This window comes from Bos indicus, chromosome 12 (genome assembly GCF_029378745.1).
Source record: "Bos indicus isolate NIAB-ARS_2022 breed Sahiwal x Tharparkar chromosome 12, NIAB-ARS_B.indTharparkar_mat_pri_1.0, whole genome shotgun sequence".
NCBI classification, from domain to species: Eukaryota; Metazoa; Chordata; class Mammalia; order Artiodactyla; family Bovidae; genus Bos; species Bos indicus.
Genome location: NC_091771.1, coordinates 89,466,407 through 89,477,686, shown reverse-complemented (window position 1 = coordinate 89,477,686; position 11,280 = coordinate 89,466,407).

Sequence of the window (11,280 nt, the reverse complement as noted above, 5' to 3'; positions counted from 1 at the left end):
GGGCGAGGACGCGGCCGGTCACCTGCCCACGGAGCCGCCGGGCCCGGCCCGAGCCTGCGGGAGGACCAGACTGCGGCTCTCCGCCGCGGGCCGGGGGTGGGCGCGCCTCGGCGTCGGGGGCGCTCCTGGAGGAGGGCGGGGAAGTGAACACTTCCTGAGGGTCTCCACGAGGGCGGGGAAGTGGACACTCTTCCTGAGGGTCTCCACGAGGGCTGGGAAGTGGACAGTCTTTCTGAGCGTCGTCTCCACGAGGGCCGGGAAGTGGGCACACCGGGAAGCACTCAGAGCTCGGGCGTAAGGAAGGCTGACACAGTCCGGGGTGAAGGGGCCGCGGAGGGCTTGGTGACTGCCAGCTGCCACCCCTCCTAGAGCGTCCCAGAGGGGCCGGGCGGGGCAGCCCTAAACCGCCCAGAAAAAGAAGCCCCAGCCCGCCGCTTCCACAGCTTTCCCCAAGTTCCTCTCTCCGACGCCCTGGTTCCCCGCTCGTCTCGGGACTGCCGGGTCCTCTTTTCTGGACTGCTCTCCGGCTGCGCCGGCCCTTTGCGGAGAGGCGGCCGTCCTGCCCTGTCCACCCCGCCCGCTGCGGCCTCAGCGCCTCGGAGCACCCGCTCGGGAGCCGCCTACCATCACCCCGCCCAACAAGCTGTGATTCCCGTGGGGTTGTGTTGTTGACTTGTCTGCTTTTTTGTAGGTTTTGTCTTTTCCTTGTCATTTCTTCCTTTCCAGTTTTCCCACGCTTCCCTACCAGCGTCTAACAAACACACAGCTGAGAAAGTCTGGCACTGAAGGGCTTGAAGACTGCAGTGTAGCTTCGCTGATGTCTTGTTTAGGCGCTCAAGGGCCGTCTTGGATCTTTGCTGCTCTTCCGCACAGGGAAGAGTCTCAGCGGGGCCTCAAGAGAAAGGACATTAGGAGGCTGAGGGAGCCCCAGGCTTGTTGCGTTTTTGGGCTAAAGAAAAGATGCACAAGCTAGAAGTTGAGAGCTGTGCTTTATGCCTCTGACATTTTTAGGACCTCAAGCTTGGGGGACATCATCTCAAATAGCCCAGAGAAAAAGCCAGGGTATATTGGAGTTTTTGCAACAAAGGGCAGGTGGTCCAAAGGTCAGAAGATTATTGTTAATTAAGGAAAACCAGATAAGCCAAGTTAAGGAACTTAAGTGCCTTTCTGTGTGAGGAGATGCAAGAGTCTGATCTCACTGAAGTCTTGCCTTGATCTCCACCCCAGCTCTCTGGGGCCAGTGTCCCGTGCTTTGCCATGCTGCGTTCCCTCAGGACTCGTCGGGCTGGTTGCAGTGCAGGTTTGTGGGGTGGCGGGCGTGTCCCCAGGCTGCACCGTCGGGGGTGTCTGCAGTCACAGAAGGGTGACGGCTGAGACATCCTTCATTGCTGATTTGGCAGGCTGCGTTCTTAGTCCACGGTTTGTTCTGCTCTCCGGGGCAGGAATCCACTGCTACTGAAGAGTCGGTTCGCTCGCTGAGGTCTTGCTAGGTGTTTGGGAGCTTTCCGGGTTCTTGTTAGTTGCTGTTCTGGGTGGGGGAGAGTCTTAGCGGCATCGCTTGAGAGAAGTGCTGTCTGGCCAGGTGCGCCATGGAAAAGAGGTGCTGACCTTCCATCTCTGTGCCATCACTGTGACATCCTTCAGCAGCAAGTTTGTGACAGGATGTTCCAGTAGGTCATCACTCGAGCTCACGTCCTTATGAAATAGAGTGCTAAGCTCAGGAGTAATTAGTTAATTCTAGAACATTGCCCTTTTCTCACCAACTTCCTGATGGTGAGAAACTACCAAGTAATTTTAGTATGAAAACAAAAAGACCTATCAATTGTTGCTTTCCTGGCTTGGAAGCCCCTTCCAGTGTTGAGAGAATGTTTTACCCTCTGAATGTGGGTGCAGAGAAGCTGGCTGCCCAGGAACCGGTGTTGGGTGGTGAAGGGCCTGCCCTGCCCTCTCGGGTCGGGTTGGTGGTGAAGGGCCAGCGCCACCCTCAGGGGGTCGGGTTCGCACCCTCGGCTGTGGCTCCCGCTTGCCCCCTCGTGCCTGCACTCTGCTCCTTTTGGAAACTGTGAGCTACCCAGAGTCCTTTCAGCAGGCAGTTTTATTTTCTTAGGCCCTTCAGAGCCCATTTTTTCTGGGTCCAAATGCATAATACATGCTGCGTTTAAAATCTTCTCTTTTTAAAGACCCAAAGAAGTTTGTTTCAGCAAAAGGGCAGAACTTTTAAAAACAGCAGAAAATGAAAGATTTGTCAAAAATTCTATGATGCTATGTTTTTTATACAGTGTGGGAAATAACATGGAGGGATTTTCTTGTTTGGTATTGTTTTTTGTTTGAATCCTTAATTAGGGCTGGGTCTGTTTTTGTTTTTCTTTCTGGCTGAGCCGGAGGCTCTTGGGATCTTAGTTCCTCAACTAGGGATCACACCCATGCCTCCCGCGGTGGGCGCACAGAGGCCTAACCAGTGCACCGTCAGGGGCTCTGATCTATTCTGGTTGAAGGAAGGATGTGGAAAACCACAAAGGACTCCACACCTTGTGAGTTCTTTTGGAGACAGCCTTTTTATTTTTGTGATTTTTTAAGAAGTATTTGTTAGGCTCTACCAGGTCTTAGTTGCAGCATGCAGGATCTAGTTCCCTGACCAGGGATCGAACCCAGGCCCCCTGCATTGGAAGCACAGGGTCCTGACCACTGGACCCGAGGGAAGTCTCAGGATGACGGCTTTAAGGATCGGCTTTGGTAACAATGAGGCATGTAAGCTCCCAGCTGAAAGGCAGGGCCTCTTCACCTGTGAAATGACCTGCCTCCAGCGCTGGGAGGGCCAGTTTCCCGGAGGTGTGGGTTCCATGTCTGAAGGAGAGGAGCGATGGTTGAAAGAACGTGGAATCGCAGAACGTGGAATCTGTGCCTTTTTTCTCTTTTGCTCTAGGCTATATTATTTCTTGAGCTTCCCACGTGGTGCTAGTGGGTAAAGAATCTGCCTGCCAGTGCAGGAGACTCTGCTTTGATCCCTGGGGTGGGAAGATCCCCTGGAGGAGAGCATGGCAACCCACTCCAGTATTGTTGCCTGGAGAAGCCCATGGACAGAGGAGCCTGGCGGCTACAGTCCGTGGGGTCGCAAAGAGTTGGACACAACTAAGCACGAACAGTTTATTGTGATCCACACAGTCAAAAAAAAAATTCTGAAGGAGGTGGGAATACCAGACCACCTGACCTGCCTCTTGAGAAACCTGTATGCAGGTCAGAAAGCAACAATTAGAACTGGACATGGAACAACAGACTGGTTCCAAATTGGGAAAGCAGTACATTAAGGCTGTATATTGTCACCCTGCTTATTTAACTTGTATGCAGAGTAAATCATGCAAAATGCCGGGCTGGATGAAGCACAAGCTGGAATCAAGATTGCCGGGAGAAATATCATTAACTTCAGATATGCAGATGACACCACCCTTATGGCAGAAAGTGAAGAAGAACTAAAAAGCCTGTTGATGAAAGTGAAAGAGGAGAGTGAAAAAGTTGGCTTAAAGCTCAACATTCAGAAAACTAAGATCGTGGCATCTGGTCCCATCACTTCATGGGAAATAGACGTGGAAACAGTGTCACACTTAATTTTTTGGGCTCCAAAATCACTGCAGTTGGTGACTGCAGCCATGAAATTAAAAGACGCTTACTCCTTGGAGGAAAGGTTATGACCAATCTAGATAGCATATTGAAAAGCAGAGACATTACTTTGCCAACAAAGGTCCGTCTAGTCAAGGCTGTGGTTTTTCCTGTGGTCATGTATGGATGTGAGAGTTGGACTGTGAAGAAGGCTGAGTGCCGAAGAATTGATGCTTTTGAACTGTGGTGTTGGAGAAGACTCTTGAGAGTCCCTTGGACTACAAGGAGATCCAACCAGTCCATTCTGAAGGAGATCAGTCCTGGGTATTCTTTGGAAGGAATGATGCTAAAGCTGAAACTCCAGTATTTCAGCCACGTCATGCGAAGAGTTGACTCATTGGAAAAGACTCTGATGTTGGGAGGGATTTGGGCCAGGAGGAGAAGGGGACGCCAGAGGATGAGATGGCTGGATGGCATCATTGACTCGATGGACGTGAGTCTGGGTGAACTCTGGGAGTTGGTGATGGACAGGGAGGCCTGGTGTGCTGCGATTCATGGTGTCGCAAAGAGTTGGACACGACTGAGCGACTGAACTGAACTGAAGCGCACACACACAGTTTTTTTCAGGTATGCTAAGCAGAAATAGTCACGTTGCGTAGTGCTATAGTTTTTCAGACTTGTTTTACGAAAATTTTTTAAAAACTTGAATAAAAACAAGAGAACGTGGTGAGCCCTGCGGTGCCTGTTACTTTCACGGTTTATCATCCCTCCTCACTGCTTCCTGTTTTGGTTGGTTTTTCAGCTTGATTTTTATAAAACAAACCCTGGACCTCTTATTTTTTATGTAAAGCTTTTGCGTAAGCAGAATGCCATTATTATAGCTAATATGAAGCCAAAACGTAACAATTCCTTAGTAATTAATTTCCGGTTGATGTTCACAGTTCCCCAGTTGTTCAAAAAGAATTTTTTTTTTTCAGCCAGTTTGCTCACTGTGGCTCCACTGAGGTCTGAATGTTGTCTCTGAAGGTGTCTCAGGGCCCCGTCCCCTTTGCACACCATTGATTAGTTGGTGTCCTGGAGGACACCCCACACTGTGGGTTGACCTGGGGAGCTGGTGAATGGCCATCTCTCCCTCTTCAGGCGCCGCGGAGTGGGGTCTGGGGCATTGGCGCCACCTGGCCTGTTCCAGATGCAGAGTCTCAGCCGCCACCTGGGCCCTCGAGCCAGAGCCCGCACTGCAGGCCGCACAGAGACCCGAGAATCCCTGCCCCCTCCTCCAGGGCTGCAGCCATGCTGGGTCCCTGCCAGCCTCAGACCTCTGACTTCACGGCTTCCTGGTGGGTCAGTAGGTCTGTGATTGCGGTGGGCCTGGCGGATTGGTGGTTTGTTTTCTTTCTTTAGGATCTTAGTTCCCTGACCAGGGGTCTAACCTGGGCCCCTCCAGCGGAAGCGTGGAATCTTAACCACTGGACTGCTGAGGAGTTCCCCGGCCATTCCTCATTCTGTCTTCCCTGTTGTGTTTTCCAGCTGGAGCAGGCTTGCAAGGAGATTTTCCTTCACGGATCCATTACTTATTCCAAAACACCGTCTGTGCAGGAAGGTTAGATCCATGCCTGATTGGTGATTCTTTTGTCTGTTTTCAGAGCAATAACTCAGACCCAGAGCAGCTTCCAAATGTGAACCAAGCTGTCTGCGTGGTGGTGACACCTCCGTGTGAGCTCCTCAGCGGGGACTGCCCCCCGGTGGGCCATTGGTGAGGGAGGCAGTGTGTGTCCAGGCTGGCAGAGGGGTAATGAAAGTCTGTATTTGCAATTTTGCTGTGAACCTAAAAATGCTCTAAAAAATACAGTTGTTTGGACCCCCCTGCTGGCCCAGTGGTTAGGACTCTGTGCTCCTAGTAAAGGGGCCTGGGGTTCGATCCCTGGTCAGGGACCTAGAGCCTGTATTCTGCAACCAAGAGTTCATATGTTGCATTAAAATTGGAGATCTTGCAAACTCTTTAAGACCCAGTACAGCCAAATAAGTATTTTTTAAATTATTGTCATATTCTGTTTTCTTTTTTCATCTGTAACCAGTACTTTCTCATGCTATTAAAAAATCTATAAAAACACATTTAGTAATAATTAATGTAACATCATTTGGTGTAATGTTTTACTTAATGATAGCTTCCCTGCTAAATATAAGGAACGCTGTAGGAAATCCTCACAGCTCCCGTGTCTCTGCTTCCATCCCGGCCCCACTCACAGCATCTCCGACGCCACGCCAGCCACTGCCGGGACTTGGGCCCAGCGTCCCGCAGGTCAGGGGCTCAGCCCCACCCGTCAGAAGCCGGTCACCAGAAGAGCATCCCCAGGTGGCCCACATCTTCCGTCTGGCTTGTTAGAAACGCATGTCCCCGCCCCGATTCAGCCCCCTTTAACTTGCTGGCAGGGCTTGCAGAGCTCGCAGGAGCTCTCCTTGTGTTCCCTGGTTCCTTCTGTGGGGAGGGGTTTGGTGAAGGACACAGGGGAACTGGGGGGTGAGAAGCCCTGGGGTGGGTCCCCAGCGTCTGGAGTCCCAGGCTTCTGTCTCCTGGAGTTGGGCTGCCACGTGTGGTCACCACCCTGGACACCCTCTGAACCGCATGCTGTTGGGGCCTTCTGGAGGTTTCGTCACAGAGGTACAGGTGATGGTTGACTCCATCACCAGCTCCTCTTTACTTCCCGAGGCTGGGGTGGGGCTGAAAGTCCAAGCTTCTAATCATGGCTTCTAATCCACGGTGACCAGGAGCCATCAGGAACTCCCCTAGAGTCACCTTGTGAGAAGAGAAGAAGCTCTTACCATCCAGGAACTTGCAAGGGGTTTAGGAAGTGTGCGTCAGGGATAGGGTCAGAGACCTGGTGTTGAAGGACGCTGGGGTTTCCCTGGTGCTCCGGCAGTTAGGAATCTGGCTGGCAACGCAGGGGCCCCCGTTTGACCCCTGGTTGGGGAACTAAGATCCCACGTGCCATGGAGCCATTCCAGAGCCTGCTCGCCACAGCAAAACAGATCCCAGGTGACGCGACAAAGACGTCGTAACCGAGCCCTAAGGCAGCCGAATACATACGTAAACCAAGAACGCTCCCAGTGGTCTCTTCAGGACGTTCCAGGGCTTCCGGAGCCTTGGACCAGAAGCCAGGGCCTGAGACTAATAACGTGTATCTTCTGTTATCTCACAAATAGTATGGCAAATATCTTGACGATGAGTTACCTGTTTATGATTTTCTCTGAGATTGACTTTTCTTTCAGATTACACTGACTGGGTAATAAGCAGTGGTGTTCAGTGTGTGCCCGCCTGTGTGCACGCCCCGCGATTGTGAACAGGCTGCACCGGTCATTCCTCCCTTTGCTGCCATCAGGGGGTAAATCTTGTGCTCGTGTTTCTATTGCACTCAAGCTACCCACACTTTTTGCTTGGCCCAAGAGCTCCCTGGGAGGTCCCCTCGGAAGGGACCACGGCTCACAGACGTTAGGATTCCCAGCCTTGGACCTGGTGCCACAGAGCTGCCCAGCATGGAGCCGTGAAAGGAGAATCCAGGGCCCCTGGCGCTCAGTCGGCGTGGCCCAAGGGAGGCCTGACCTGCTCGACACCCCAGAGACCGAGATTTCTCACTTCTTCAGTTCTCCTGCCCACTTACCTCAGGAATGTTTAATTTTGGTTCATTGATAAAAGGCATTCAGATGTTGATGTTTATATCATATATAAACTCTGCATTCAGATATAAACATCTGAATGCAGAGTTCCAAAGAATAGCAAGAAGAGATAAGAAAGCCTTCTTCAGCAATCAATGCAAAGAAATAGAGGAAAACAACAGAATGGGAAAGACTAGAGATCTCTTCAAGAAAATCATAGATACCAAAGGAACATTTCATGCAAAGATGGGCTCGATAAAGGACAGAAATGGTATGGACCTAACAGAAGCAGAAGATATTAAGAAGAGATGGCAAGAATACACAGAAGAAGTGTACAAAAAAGATCTTCACAACCCAGATAATCACAATGGTGTGATCACTGACCTAGAGCCAGACATCCTAGAATGTGAAGTCAAGTGGGCCTTAGAAAGCATCACTACGTGGAGGTGATGGAATTCCAGTTGAGCTATTCCAAATCCTGAAAGATGATGCTGTGTAAGTGCTGCACTCAATATGCCAGCAAATTTGGAAAACTCAGCAGTGGCCACAGGACTGGAAAAGGTCAGTTTTCATTCTGATCCCAAAGAAAGGCAATGCCAAAGAATGCTCAAACTACCACACAATTGCACTCTTCTCACACGCTAGTAAAGTAATGCTCAAAATTCTCCAAGCCAGGCTTCAGCAATATGTGAACCGTGAACTTCCTGATGTTCAAGCTGGTTTTAGAAAAGGCAGAGGAACCACAGATCAAATTGCCAACATCCGCTGGATCATGGAAAAAGCAAGAGAGTTCCAGAAAAACATCTATTTCTGCTTTATTGACTATGCCAAAGCCTTTGCCTGTGTGGATCACAATAAACTGTGGAAAATTCTGAAAGAGATGGGAATACCAGACCACCTGACCTGCCTCTTGAGAAATCTATATGCAGGTCAGGAAGCAACAGTTAGAATTGGACATGGAACAACAGACTGGTTCCAAATAGGAAAAGGAGTACGTCAAGGCTGTATATTGTCACCCTGCTTATTTAACTTCTATGCAGAGTACATCATGAGAAACGCTGGACTGGAAGAAACACAAGCTGGAATCAAGATTGCCGGGAGAAATATCAATAACCCTCAGATATGCAGATGACACCACCCTTATGGCAGAAAGTGAAGAGGAACTAAAAAGCCTCTTGATGAAGGTGAAAGTGGAGAGTGAAAAAGTTGGCTTAAAGCTCAACATTCAGAAAATGAAGATCATGGCATCCGGTCCCATCACTTCATGGGAAATAGATGGGGAAACAGTGGAAACAGTGTCAGACTTTATTTTTGGGGGGTCCAAAATCACTGCAGATGGTGACTGCAGCCATGAAATTAAAAGACGCTTACTCCTTGGAAGGAAAGTTATGACCAACCTAGATAGCATATTAAAAAGCAGAGACATTACTTTGCCAACAAAGGTTCGTCTAGTCAAGGCTATGGCTTTTCCTGTGGTCATGTATGGATGTGAGAGTTGGACTGTGAAGAAGGCTGAGCGCCGAAGAATTGATGCTTTTGAACTGTGGTGTTGGAGAAGACTCTTGAGAGTCCCTTGGACTGCAGGAGATCCAACCAGTCCATTCTGAAGGAGATCAGCCCTGGGATTTCTTTGGAAGGAATGATGCTAAAGCTGAAACTCCAGTACTTCAGCCACCTCATGCAAAGAGTTGACTCATTGGAAAAGACTCTGATGCTGGGAGGGATTTGGGGGCAAGAGGAGAAGGGGATGCCAGAGGATGAGATGGCTAGATGGCATCACTGACTCGATGGACTTGAGTCTGGGTGAACTCCGGGAGTTGGTGATGGACAGGGAGGCCTGGCGTGCTGCGGTTCATGGGGTCACAAAGAGTCGGACACAACTGAGCGACTGATCTGATCTGATCTGATCTGATAAAAGGCAAGAGACTTGGGGCTGCTAGATGTGAGATTAGTGTTAACGAATAACACGTCAGAAAAAGAGCAAACCGCTTTCAGCTCAAAGCTATGCTAACAAGCGGGAAAGAGGTAAGACTCCCACCCCGAGATCCTTTAAACACCCGCCTCTGCTTGGGGCTGCTCTGGGCGCTCACACCTGCTCTCTGCCTAATGCAGTGAGAGCGTCTTCTGGACACGTCCCGGGTGCCTCTCAGAGAACTTCTTTTCGATGGATCCCTTGAAATTTTTCAAGCATGGTAGGCTTCCTTTTAGACAGTTACAAAAGAGGAACTCTCCTGAAAAAGAACCAAAACTTGCTTTCTTAGAAAGCAGATTCAGTCCAGCAGTCCCAGGTCGTCTGCAGCAGAGAACGTGTGTGGCTCCAGTCACAGCGGGTTTCCAGTTCCATGCCCCTGGTCTCAGTGGGCGGGCCTCGAGCCTCAGCTTGTTTCAGAAACGAGACATGGCCTCCCAGGGCCTCTTCCTAGTCACGGACACCACAGGTCGGGAGCCGAAGTCCATGTGAAGTCGCTTCTGTGCTTGTAACTGCTGGTTTTAACTCACGTCGGTTCTGTGAGGCCAGTCTGCAGCACGGTGGCCGGGAGGGCTGACTGTGGGAGAGGGTGTGGCCCCGGAGCCTTGGGGAGAGCTCGCGTTCCAGACAGACGCCCACTGTCCTTCTGAAAGCATCAGTCAGGCAGCTGTGTCCAACTCTGCAACCCATGGACTGTAGCCCGCCAGGCTCCTTCGTCCATGGGATTCTCCAGGCAAAAATACTGGAGTGGGCTGTCATGCCCTCCTCCAGGGAACCTTCCCCACCCAGGGATCAAACCAGGGTTTCCTGATTACAGGCATACTCTTTACTGAGTCACCTGGAAAGATCCTTCAGAAGGTGATTGTATCAACCAGCTAATCCAGCGCTATCTGCTCTTAATGACAAAAGGGAAGGTTAGGACCAAGGTGGAAACCTTAAGATCACAGTGACCAGGGACTTCTCTGGAAGTGCAGTGGTTGAGACTGCATGTCCACTGCAGGAAGCATGGGTTCAATCCTTGGTTGAGGAAGTGGGTTCCCACAGGCCTCACAGTGCAGCTAAAAAACCCCACTAATCAAAAAAGACGAAACATAGTGAAGACAAATCCCTGTCTCCTTCCATGACAAAAGGTAGTTAACACGGATAGTTGGGTGTTTCTACACATTACCAAGACTTGAAAATAAAATTAGCAAGAATTTATGTAAGAAAAGACCATGATTCCATCTAAAAAGAAGCCTAAGGCCAGGGTGCTGATGCCTTTTGTTCCTCCAGGTGGAGCCAGCTGAAGGTGACTCACTCATTTCCTTTTTCCTTGTAACCTCTGCTTTTTCAAATCAACTTTTTGAGAATTAGGGTGTATGAAATACACGAACCACTTTAGGTGTGCGGTTTGATGAGTTTTGACAAATGCCCTGTGAAAGGAAGTCAGAATGGCTCCAGTCTTGCCAGGAGAGCCTCCAGTGGACTGGAGGCCTGGGAGGAAGGGGAGCTTGCGCTCGTCTCAGCCCCAGTGGGGTCTGAACTCTGACCTGTCCTGGTCTTGACACAGGCCTCCAGAACATCTGCACAAGGTTCCAGAAACTCAGGACACTCATGAACACCCACCCTGAATGACCTGTGACAGCCGATCGCTCACAGACATGCCCTTCCTTCTTCTGTCAGAGTCAGCCCTAACTCGTGCTGAGCAACCTTGTGACTTTCTGCGCCTGTAAGCCTCCTGCGGTTTCTTGGTCGACAGCAGACACCCATGAAACCAGCACCCTAGTCAAGACAGAAAGCGCCTTCTTCACCCGGAGGCCCTCCTGTCCCCACATGCTTGTCCGCTTCTGCCACTGTTCATCAGGCGTGTGCGTTGCAGAGTTTCACGCAGATGGCATCACGCGGTCTCTGTTTTTCCATATCTGGATCCGTCTGCGCTGCGTGAACCACTAGTTCATTCCTCTCGTTGCTGACAGCGGCTTATTCCAGAAGGATCTGCCAGTCTCCTACCCGTTCACCTGTGGAAGGACTTTGGTTGTTCCCAGTGGTTTGCTGGTGTTATACCTCAGAAAGGAGCGGCTGGGTTA